Here is a 12879-nt window from a genome sequence, read left to right as displayed (position 1 = left end):
GTTTGTCTTCATGTCCGTCAAAATCAAAGTGAGTCGAGCTGCAGCGGTTGCAGGCGTGACTGTGTGGTTACCAAATAAGAAATCCCGACCCCCCCCCCCCCTTCCGCGTCTCAGTCTGGAAAGATGAATAGGCCGCTGTTTCTCCTTGTACTCCAATGAATCAACCGTAATGGAGAGGACCTGACGGAGGGGCCAAGAAAATGAAACTAAGGAGGAGGAGGAGGAGGAGGAGGAGGAGGAGGAGGAGGAAGCCTGGGGAGGAGACGGATGGGTGAAGACAGTGAGTGAGTGGAGAGGACTGAGGAGGAATGAAAGGGAATAGGAAATAAAGTGAGGGGGTGGGACGACAGGGAGACGGGGGAAGACATCAGGGGACTATGCGCAGCCAGCCCAGGAAGATGTAAATGTTGGTTACTCATTTACATTCACATTGTCATTTTCTCTCCCCTCGCATCCATCTTCCTCCCCCCTCCCTCCTACACACAGACACGGGTGGAATGTAAACTGAGTCCATGCACAGGGATCCCACATGCAGCGATTGTGTACAGATACACGCTCCAGTTACATGAAGCGTCTCAGGATCATTCTGGTGCACTGATCCCCGATTGATCAGTGATGTCATACAGAAGCACTGACAGCTTCCGTCCAGCAGAGGTCGCCAGAGGAACAGTGCACTCTCTCTGACCTCTGCAGCAAATGACTACCATGATTCATATTCCGCTACGTTAGGTCTGAAGGCCTGGTTCAACCTTTTCTTGATATAACTTCAGAAATTTTGTCAAACTGAATGAGTAGTCCAGCAGATTCAAGTTCTTTTTTTCCTTTTGAAACCATTTTACTTTGATTTTTTACAACCTCAAATTCTCTAATATTGGTCTTTATTAATCTTAGTGGCAGAGGGCCTTTATGTGGGACAGGCTTTTATTAGAGACAGTCAAAACGTCCTCATGTTTACTTGTCCTGATAAACTCTGTATAATATCCATTACCACACCATTAGTTACATCAGTTAGGGCTGGTTCAGGTTCATAGTTAGGGCCGGCTCAGGTTTATAGTTAGGACTGGTTCAAGTTTACAGTTAGGGCTGGCTCAGGTTTACAGTTAGGGCCGGCTCAGGTTTATAGTTAGGGTCGGTTCAGATTCATAGTTAGGGTCGGTTCAAGTTTATAGTTAGGGCTGGTTCAGGTTCATAGTTAGGGCTGGTTCAGGTTTATAGTTAGGGCTGGTTCAGGTTTATAGTTAGGGCTGGTTCAGGTTTATAGTTGGGACTGGTTCAAGTTTACAGTTGGGACTGGTTCAAGTTTACAGTTGGGGCTGGCTCAGGTTTATAGTTGGGGCTGGCTCAGGTTTACAGTTGGGGCTGGCTCAGGTTTACAGTTGGGGCTGGCTCAGGTTTACAGTTGGGGCTGGCTCAGGTTTACAGTTGGGGCCGGCTCAGGTTTACAGTTGGGGCCGGCTCAGGTTTACAGTTGGGGCCGGCTCAGGTTTACAGTTGGGGCCGGCTCAGGTTTACAGTTGGGGCCGGCTCAGGTTTACAGTTGGGGCCGGCTCAGGTTTACAGTTGGGGCCGGCTCAGGTTTACAGTTGGGGCCGGCTCAGGTTTACAGTTGGGGCCGGCTCAGGTTTACAGTTGGGGCCGGCTCAGGTTTACAGTTGGGGCCGGCTCAGGTTTACAGTTGGGGCCGGCTCAGGTTTACAGTTGGGGCCGGCTCAGGTTTACAGTTGGGGCCGGTTCAGGTTTACAGTTGGGGCCGGCTCAGGTTTACAGTTGGGGCCGGCTCAGGTTTACAGTTGGGGCCGGCTCAGGTTTACAGTTGGGGCCGGCTCAGGTTTACAGTTGGGGCCGGCTCAGGTTTACAGTTGGGGCTGGCTCAGGTTTACAGTTGGGGCTGGCTCAGGTTTACAGTTGGGGCTGGCTCAGGTTTACAGTTGGGGCTGGCTCAGGTTTACAGTTGGGGCTGGCTCAGGTTTACAGTTGGGGCTGGCTCAGGTTTACAGTTGGGGCTGGCTCAGGTTTACAGTTGGGGCTGGCTCAGGTTTACAGTTGGGGCTGGCTCAGGTTTACAGTTGGGGCTGGCTCAGGTTTACAGTTGGGGCTGGCTCAGGTTTACAGTTGGGGCTGGCTCAGGTTTACAGTTGGGGCTGGCTCAGGTTTACAGTTAGGGCTGGCTCATGCTTGCCTTAGACCAGTCCCTAGATATGCTGCTATAGGCCTGGACTGCCGGGGGACTTCATGGGATACACTGAGTTCCTCTCTCCTCTTCTCTCTCTCCTTCTGTATGAATGCATGTCCCATTAATGCTCATTACTGACTTTGCTTCTTCCTCAGAGTCTTTGTTTTCTCTCCTCACAGGTTTTCATGGATCGTGGTTTTATCTGGACCCTGGTCTTGCCTCCTGCTGTGGTCCTGCCTGACCCCCACTGCTACTATCATTATTAGTAGTCACATTACTATTACCGATACATTACTGCTTTTGTCATCATTGTTATTCTACTATATCCACTCCTGCTGTTATTATTAGTAGTTGTAATTTTAACATCATGTTCTGCTGACTACTCTCATTATATGAATCATTTGTTATATGCATTGAATGTGTTGTAACTCTGTTGTGTTGTTCATTCTTGGGCGACCGTGGCGCACTGGGTTAAGAGGTCATCTGGGAACCGGACGGTCAACTGTTCGATCCCCGACTGGGACGTGTCACGTGTCGAAGTGTACCTGAGCAATACACTGAACCCCCGGCTCCCCGGGCGCCGATCAATGGCAGCCTACTGCTTCCTATATACAGGGGTGGGTCAAATGCAGAGAAAAATTTCCCCCTTACAGGGATCAAGATAGTATAAATTCTGTTCTATTCTGTACACATGACATCTATCACACTTCTGTCCATCCTGATAGAGGATCCCGCCTCTGTTGCTCTCCTTAAGCTTTTGTTTCTCCCTGTTAAAGGGTTTTTGGGGGAGTTTTTTCCTGTTCCGATGTGAGGGGATGTCGTACAAAATAAACATTACACATTGCACCTTTAAATCTGTCAGAAGCAGGATCTGATCGCTCCCTCTAGGTGGCACTAGAACCTCTTTCTACAAAAAGTGTGGCAACATCAAGGTGTTTTTCATTCAAATGGATAGTTTGCTGGTAATCTTTATCTTTCCTGTGGATTAGGCTTTTATCTTCATAACCACCATCAACAGTGACCTGCAATGCGCTGGAGGTGAGTGATCATCTCCAAGACATGAGCAGTACATGCGATCAAAAGGCCACCTTGACAACAGCTCCTGGTGCAACAAGCCAACATATTAGGGGAACACGGAACCATGCCACACTTTGATTTGAAGTTTCCAACTTCCAGATGTAAGACGGGTCAATCCATCAGCTCTCCAAGGCCAACAGATGTCTTCAAACTGTTTTATTTCGTGTTCAGGACCTTACAGCTTCACAGCAGTTTCTCAACAGCTTTACTCTGCATGCTGGAATGTTTTAGTCTCACCATTTGGACACTTAATACAGCAAGGACCTCAATATATTTGATTACACCTGCATGGCGGCACATTGAAGGGACATATTACAGAGAGTCTGGATCCTCCCCCAGGATGTTTAGATCTCTATCACTTCATTCTGGTGCATTGTTTTGCACCAGTTTATGGTGTAAACGTTTGCATTTATGTAAATGAAAATCACAAAATTCAGGTGGCAGGTGACAATGCAAAATATAAAAAATATAATGCAATATTATGAAGCAAGGCTCTCAGGCGTTCTGTAGTGCGTTCAAATCTGTTCTCTCGTAGATCAACTTTTCGAAAAATGTATTTTGAAGGAAAAAAGTTATATTACAAGAATAAAGTATTAATTTAATGAGAATAAAGTCATAATACTTGTACAAAAATCCACCTGCCCTATAGTTGTGCATTGTGTTAGAGTGGCCTACAGACTCAGAACCCTGTTTGGGACTCTCTGGATGAGACAGAGTTTAGGGAAGCGGCTGTACGCTGCTCTTCATCGGAGGTGGAAAACCGAAACTAACTAAAAAGTCTTCTGATCCGGTATAAAGCTCAGCATTGTGAGGCTTATTGTCCACACAGATGTTAACACCATCTCTGATAGTGCAGCTCACAGCTTATCCAAGCTTTTCAGTGTGAAGCATCCTGGAGTCTGGAGTCCAGCCTTTGCACACCTCAAAATACCTGTAGTCTGCAGTAGCCTATAATAAGGGATTATTGTCCCAGCCTCTCAGCTCCTGTCAGATCAATGCACTGATGTTACTATCTCACTTTCATACAATGTGGTACATTATCAATGGAGACCTTGTAAACTTAACAAGCAAACAGATTAACATCTGCACATTCTTCTTCTTCTACTGTTCTTTAATGTGTGTAGTTTTCTCCTTTCAGTCTCTTTTATTGTGTGATACTGTGCTGAAATTAGCTCATTTTTTCTCTAGAAGGAATGTTTGCTGTCATACAAAATATTGTTCAATGAGAAACACACATCTCCACTGTTGGTGATTTCAAGCTAAAGTCAAAGTGAGCATTCATTAAACAGGGGCTGAGGTTCTGACCATGTGAACGCACAGATATCCAACTGGATACTTTGTTGCATATCACATCTCTCTGCACACATAGCTAATTAAGAAGAAACAAGACATTACTGTAAAGGAAGAGTTGCATATCACAGCTAGCCATGCCTGAAAACAGATTTACTGCTTTCTTCTGCGTTGACACAGAGGATAGCAGAGACTTGGTTAAAGTATGTTATCTCTGCATTCATTTCCTCTGGAAATGATCTTTACGTCGCAGACAGTCCATCAGACGGAGCCACCGTTTCCTCACAAGCACCTTAATGTCCTGCTGTGTCTGTTCTCTGCTGCTCTCCCTCTTCCTGTTTCGCGCTATGCTAACCATGTTTCACAGGGCCTGTCCGTCTTATTCCTTTTGTCTTTGTGTCCTTCCACCTATTCATGATCTTTTGACTCGCTCTTTTTGTTTATCCTTACCTTTCTCTGACCCTTCTTCTTCTTCCATCACATCACGTCTTTGGTTTTCCACCTCCTTTTTATTTCTCTATCACCACTTTCCTCCTTGTCTTACTGCTTGGCATTATGTCTCTTACATGATTAATACGCCAATAAAATGCACCAACCACAGCCATAAAATACACCCGGTAGTTTAACTGTGACTATGTTGCATTTGTTAGTAAAACAGAGTGACATTTTCATTTTTTTGTGATACAAGGAATAATTAAAAAAATAGATTCCACTACTCAAATATTATCAAGGTGTTTTATTTCTTCCTTAGAATACTATAAAGAAAAGTTATATTTTACAAGTTTGCCTTTACAATGAATGGTGTTGTGCTCCAGATTACTGAGATATATATGGCAATAATACGATGCTTTATTGACTTGCATATCGATATATTTCTGATGTCCACATGTGTAATTAACATAAACATTTAGAGATTTGTTTTTGCTTTGGATGACTTTTACCTGATGAAGAAGGGAGAAAAGTAAATAAAGTGAGTGCAAGAGATCAACGTTGTGTGGGATTTTGTATTTATTGTTAACAGAAAAAAACGATGGGGAAAAGATATGGTAACGGTGTCTTTTGTAATGTGAGGAACGTTTTGTAATTCATGCTTGAAACAGTTGAGGTCTCTGTAAAATCGCAGTAATATTATGGAAAGACCCACAGTTTTCAATGTAAAATATATGATGAATGAATAGGCAACAGAAAACATATTGGGACAAAATCCAGTGAAGTGTAAAAAGGTTAACTGCATGTTCCAGTAATATCTAAGCTACTAAGTGAAAGCGGAGTATCTTTCCGAAGTATTACCACCTAGTAAAGTAGTGTTTTCCTCCTGAATGCTGAGATGAACCGTTTTCTCATATGTTTCCAGCTACGAGCTGAAGTGAACGCTATGGTCCGGCAGGAAGCTCTTATCCAGCGCGCGGTGCCTCCTCACGTCAGCAGCTCTCTGCACGGGAGCACAGAGTGATGTGGACAATTGTGGCTCGTGCCACAGCGTGCGCGTGTGCATATTTATGTGTGAGTTAGTTGGGGGGCAGAGACGAAGAGGAGGCCGCGCACGCGAGGAGAAAAGCGCGTTTTCTGATTGGCTGTGAGGCATTGGTACCCAGCGTTCTCCGGCAAATTGATCTCAAGTACGACCAAAAGAGAAGCCTTCAAAATAAAAGCCTATTTTAAGTCGCAATTGCCTAAATTGATTATTTTTCAGATACAGCTTATTGCCACACGCGTCTGTCACATGATAGTCATAAAACATTTACTTTTAATTAAAAATATTGATCAAAAAATACTCAAACACCTTCACAGGTTACGGCTTTGTAATGACCGATTTTGTCAGTGACCGGAAATGCGTGTTGTATTGTAGCTAGCTTTACTTTGGTCCAAGGGATGTGACTACAGCCTCTCTCGCGTGCCTCATCGGCCCCTGTACTCGGTGCTCCGTTTGTTTGTGTTCCTCCTGCCTTTTACCGTCGAAATGGAGCTCGGTGGGAATTAGCGGGCCTTTAGAGAATGATCCACCGGCAGCTTAATTTATCCCAGGTAGGTCGTCTCCATTGTTGCTGTGTTACATGAGGTGATGTAACCTTTCATATCAGTCTCTAAGCAGCGGCCCATCCATCGCTCTGTAGCCCGCATAGGCTGTCTGTCATTCCCTCCGTGTGGAGGAAACGGCACGCGGAATTCTGTTCAAAACATCGAGTGATTAGCGTTACGTGGGGTTCGTTGGTACTGACACAAGAGGAAACAGCCAGTGGAACATATATTAGTTTGGCTTTCTTTCTTCAGGAGGGACCACATTTCCACACTAATTGTATTTTTAGAGGTGGTTCACCTCACCACCAAACACGGTTCCCCCCGAGCTCCATGTCCTGTCGTTGCTAGCAGGACACATCGCTCCTAAGTTGGCGTTACATTTATAGAAAAAGGCTAAATTGCGCTATTGTGAGCCGTTGAATGTGCCGAATCAAAGCTTGGATGCGAATCTGAGAATGTCTTGAGTCATCTTTCGTGTAAAATGTCCTCATTAAGTAACATTAATGCATGTCATTATTGTAACGGTGCTTGGCGTGATGGATGGGCGCTGCAGATGTCAGGGCCACACAGCTTCATCCTGTGCGTGCTCGTGATTTGGGATGTAGTAGCCCACTACGAGTCCTGATGCACAGAGAGCCCCCCCCCCCCCCTAGAGTGGGGCTTCCCATCCTCCGAATCCTTTCCTTCAGTGTTCCTCTGTGTCCTGGTGTCATGGTTCAACAAATAACAAACCAGATGGAGCTATAGAAGAACAAGTGCTAATATGAAAGATATAAATCAACAACAACAACAAAAACAGGCTATTTCCAAAGAGCAGCTACTTTTTTTTATAGAAGTGCCTTCTATAAAAGTGGCGGCATTTCACCAATAATGCTGGTTGTCAAGTTATCACAAACCTACCTATCAAACAATAAAATATGTTTCTTTTCATTGAAATGCCATTTTATGTAATCCCACTTCTTGCTATTATTTCTCTGGGCTATTTTATTATTATTTGTATTCTGTAGAGCGAAGCATGACTTCACCAATTATGCAATCAACAAGTTCAAAGTTCAAAGTTTGCTTTATTGTCAATTCCACAATGTACTGAACATACAGGGGAGTTGAAAATACGTTTCTCTCTAGTCCAACATAAACATATAAAGTGAATACAGTGCAATAGATTAAAAAACATTTAGACAATAAATATATATAATAAGAGAAAAAAACAAAAAAAAGCTGTCAATCTGTATTTAGCAGCAGTTGGACATGGGGAGTCTTAAAATAGAGGAGGGAGAGATTCCAGAGAGTTCAGCTTCCTAACAGCCTGGTGGACGAAGCTGTTTGAGAGTCTGGTGGTGCGAGCACGGAGGCTCCGGTATCTTCTCCCAGAGGGCAGGAGGCTGAAGAGACTGTGTGAGGGGTGGCTGGAGTCGCGCACAATCATGGTCACTTTGCGGATGAGGCGAGTGTCGTATATGTCCTGCAGGGAGGGGAGTGAGGCACCAATGATCCTTCCAGTTGTGTTCACTATGCGCTGCAGGGCTTTCCTGTTGTAGTCAGTGCAGCTTCCGCCCCACACAGTGATGCAGTTTGTCAGGATGCTCTCAATGGTGCCTTGGTAAAAGGTGCACATGATGGGTGGTGGTGTTCTTGCCTTCTTCAGTTTGCGGAGAAAGTAGAGGTGCCTCTGGGCTTTCTTTGCCAGTGATGTTGTGTTGGCTGTCCACGAGAGGTCCTCACTCACAAGAGGGGTACACACACTTGTTTTGGTGTTTTTTATGAAACTCCATAGATGCCTGTTATTTCCCACTCGCTATTTTAAACACTCATGAATATGCATATATCAAAGCTGGCACCAGCTCAGGATGATTGTGGCTAATGTGTGCAGAGAAGGTGTGATTGGAGGTGTTATTTGTGAAGCCACTGGAGTGAATGAAGCTCTGCAGCGGTTGGCTGAGGTCTCAGGTAGCCTGTGAGGGAAGGCCTGGTGCCAGATCATCTGTAGTTATCGGCTATTCATGTTCCTTCATGAGCACGTGGCCAGTTATCTCCCATTGTAACCCTACGTTTGACATTGTTTACATTATAAGTGAGATTTGCACATTGTTGTGCCGGTGCTGCCTTTCTCTGTGCATAGATAAAAACAAAATGGAGCGGCAATTTGACATTGCCAAAAACAATCTTGCTCGCGTGACTCTGCGTCTTGTTCAGAAGATACTGCTCTGTGATATTCCTGCTACACCCAGCCGACAGCGCCACTTTTACTGTGTTAGTCACAGAGTTTGAAGCGCCACGAAACAATCTCTGACATCCACCAAAACAGAACGGAGTTGCAATAAAACCTTGCATATTTGAAGGACGCTTAGATTGTTGTAGACCGGGGCTACGTCCACATTATTACCTCAATTCATCTTTTTGTCTGTGAAGTGTCAGAAAGCATCTTCAAATGCCCCGTTGCTTTCTGATCAACAGTCCAAAACACAAACATATTGAATCCCAGATGAGTTCCTTGTGTTCTTCTGGATGTTACACCACAGTCACGACTATTACCAACACGTGCAAAAAACTCAACTCAGCTTCTCAGGTATAAAACACGTCCGTCGTCCGAGAGCCATCACGCGAGAGAGAAAAAGACTTTGAAATTAAACCACCCACATCCGTTCGAAACACCTCCTCTTCAGTTTATCCCAATTCCTATTGGCTAACTTCCAGGAGTGTATTCTGTCTGTCTGCCTTTCTGTCCCTGAGTTTACTAACACATTCAATGACCGTCAGTTACGGTTGAATCCCTTCTATGATAATCCTTCAGTATAAACGTTAAACTTCTGCAACTTTGGCAGAAGCTTCATGTCTTATTAGCTACTAATCCTACAACACTTTATGTTTATCTTAATTATGCATTCCCAATAAACTTATGATTATGACTAGTTATGAATTCTTAATTATGAATTATTAAACACTTTTATTATATCTACTAAACAGTTCTTTGCTCAAATTTCTTACAATGTGTGTGTCACATTGTGCTCCCATCTCATTGGTTAGTTACAGACAGGCTGTCACAGGAAAGCTGAAGGGACATACTTGGGGGAATAACAAAGTACGGACATCAGGAAAAAGACGAGGTCATTTGGTTGTTTCTGGGATTTCAACTGTTGGATGTCCGATGGTCCTGGAGGAGTTTGTTCTCTTTGGCGACAAAGGGCTGAAAAACATCCGAGCGCGTTTCCTGATCTTACTCTGTTCACTGGCTGATAGGGTGAAAGGAAAAGTACAGAAAATAATGTCTTCATACTGAGCTATGAGTTAGCATGCTAGCTAACCCCAATGATGGCACTTCCTGTTGCTGCTTCACAGTAGAACCCTTCCAGTTGTTTGCTTTAAATGTGAAGTATCAGCCAGAAGAATGGTCTTATTATTATGTCACAGCCCGGCTCAGAAACTGGAACAAAACAGGGAGAGAATGAGCTGGCGGCCAAAAGTAGGAGTTTATTTGTCTCGCCAAAAACACGTAACCCAATGTTATCAGCCCTTTCACAAAGTCAGCAACAACTGTGGTGAGCCCGTCAACAAAGGTCTTCCTTCCAGCCCGAGCGCCTGCTAACAGGAAAGGGTATTTAAGGAGCCACACCGAGCCACACCGGCACATGAGCCACACCGGCACAGGTGAGACTCATCCTGCTGACGATCCTCCACTCAGCACCTGTAACAGATGAAACACAACCGGCACATTGGCTACTTCTCAAGTCTCTTAATTGCATCCCCGTTTCCCTCACTTGCGTCCTTTCCTTGCGTCTTAGTCCATCCAAGGGATGCATGGAGGAAACCATGCGAGGAGTGAGGAAACGACAATTAAGAGACTTGAGAAGTACCCCTAGTGTATGATAGGAGGAGGAGGGTCGTCACAATTAGAAGCTTACCTTCTGACAGCACAGCCTCTATGTTGTTCCGAATGTGGTGTTGGTTAGACGTCTGTTTATCACTGAAGACATTTTATTCAACAATATGAAATATGTCTGGATCCCTAAAAAGTATATCCAAAACTATAAATAGTTTAAAAAATGGTGTTTGATTTCATGAAAATCTTAAAGGGACAGTTCACCCCAAAATCAGATATCCGTAAATCTCTTGGGGTATTTATCAATCTAGATAGTTTTGGTGTGCGTTGCTTTGAGCCGAGGGTCATAGAGTTCTGTGTTATTGCAGAGAAGACATCTTTACGCCTGATCTCTCCAACACGAGGCAACTCACACCAAAAATATTCTACATTGATAAATAGCCCTACAGGTGGAAACATATATTTGATTTTGAGTCTTTAAATATTACAGCTGTAGAGAAACTTCCTTCATTCATTTGGAGTCGTGTTTGAGTCAATGAATTAAAGTCCCGTATCCACTCTCTGTCAGCTTAGTTCTGTCTGCTGGCTCTTTTACTGCTTAATGCTCCATTATGTTCACCAGCTTGTCGCTGACTGTGGGTTAGTGATGCGTGGGTCAGGAGGGTTTGGGTGTGCTGATTGGAAAATATTGCGGGTTTGGGCGGGCGGGTCAAAAGTGACCAAGCAGCACTCTGAGTACATTATAAATAACTTACAGGAACATTACAGGCAGTAGTCCACCGACCATTCTCCTCTCTCTGTTGCTCTCCCTCACACACACTCACACACACACACACACACACACACACACACACACACACACACACACACACACACACACACACACACACACACACACACACACACACACACACACACACACACACACACACACACACACACACACCATCCTTGTCTCAGACCTCAGTCCAGACCAGGCACCATCCTCTGGTTCTGAAAAGTGAAGCCAATGCTGAACTGTCTTATGCTGCGTTCACACCGGTCGCGTTGATTTTTTGACACGCGTCGAGATTACATACAAAGTCTATGCACAGACGCGATGAGACTGGCGCGCCGCGATTTTGCGATGGCGCGGCGCGTTGGACGTGTTATTGCAGTGCGGTGGACGCGGTGGACGCCGCAAAATCGCCAACGCGCAAGTTGAAATTTTTCAACTTCAGCGACATAATCGCGTGACGCTGTGGCGCGATAGCCTATCAGCGTTGAGTTGCTCCCCCTGTCATCACTGACTTCCTGCCGTTGTTGAATCAGGAAATAAATCCTGTAGCCGTCTGTGTTCACCCAGAGCTCTACGATACCTCATATCAACAGAGACCGGACCAAACTATGTGTATACATGTGTGTGTGTAAACCATACGGTACAAACAATGAATAGACGCTGCCGTATTTACGTCTACGTGACGTTATTGAGTGCTGGTGGAGCTGCTACGATGTTAGCATAGCCTAGCACCGATCCATCAGAGCTCCATTGAGAAGACCAGTAACCTACAAATCGGCATCATTACGTAGTTATTTCGGAGTCCCTTTTTGTCGGAGAAGACAAGTACAAATCGGCATCATTACGTAGTTATTTCGGAGTCCCTTTTTGTCGGTTTATTGCCGTTGAATCACAGCCAAATCAGTTTATTTTGTGTTCCTACAGCTGTAGTAAACAGCGACCGGTGGCTTGCTAGACAGTGAATACAGCTCGATACAATCCACGGAGCTCCTCTGAACAATATTATCAACCAGACATGACGGCGTTTGGCATTCCGACGTTTGAGGGACTTCCACAACACGTACAAAGCAGCAATTGTCCTTATTCCTTTCACGGTTGACAGCGGAAAGAAATGGCGACCATGTGAACGGCTTCCATGACGATAAACCACGCCCCCTCTCCGGCGCTACGAGATTTTGCGGCGTTTGGTGTGAACACGACCGGCGGCGCGTTGGACGCGATTGTGCAGTGCGTTGGACGCTTTTTTGCAGTGCGTCAAAAAATCAACGCGACCGGTGTGAACGCAGCATTAGACCTGCATTCTCTCTAGTGTCCACCAGGGGGCGACTCCTCTGGTTGTATAGAAGTCTATGGGAAAATGACTCGACTTCTCTCTTGATTTATTACCTCAGTAAACATTGTAAACATGAGTTTATGGTCTCAATCTCTAGTTTCAAGTCTTCTTCAATACAGCATGATGTTCATTTAGTACATTATGCTCCATTTAGAGTCACACAGACCATAAAGCAGGGGATGCTTTAGGGCGGGGCTTACTGTGATTGACGGGTCTCTACGTCACTCCTCCAAATTCCAAAGATGGTCACTTCTGTTCACTGGTTGCAAAAAAAACAAAGATGGCGACGGTGAAATCTCTGAACTCGAGGCTTCAAAGCCACAGTCCACGGACCAGTGAGTGACGTCACCATGACTACATGCACTTCTTATACACAGTCTGTGGTCCTGACA

Source organism: Melanostigma gelatinosum (genome assembly GCF_949748355.1).
Source record: "Melanostigma gelatinosum genome assembly, chromosome: 20".
Taxonomy (NCBI): domain Eukaryota; kingdom Metazoa; phylum Chordata; class Actinopteri; order Perciformes; family Zoarcidae; genus Melanostigma; species Melanostigma gelatinosum.
This window is presented reverse-complemented; position numbering follows the sequence as displayed.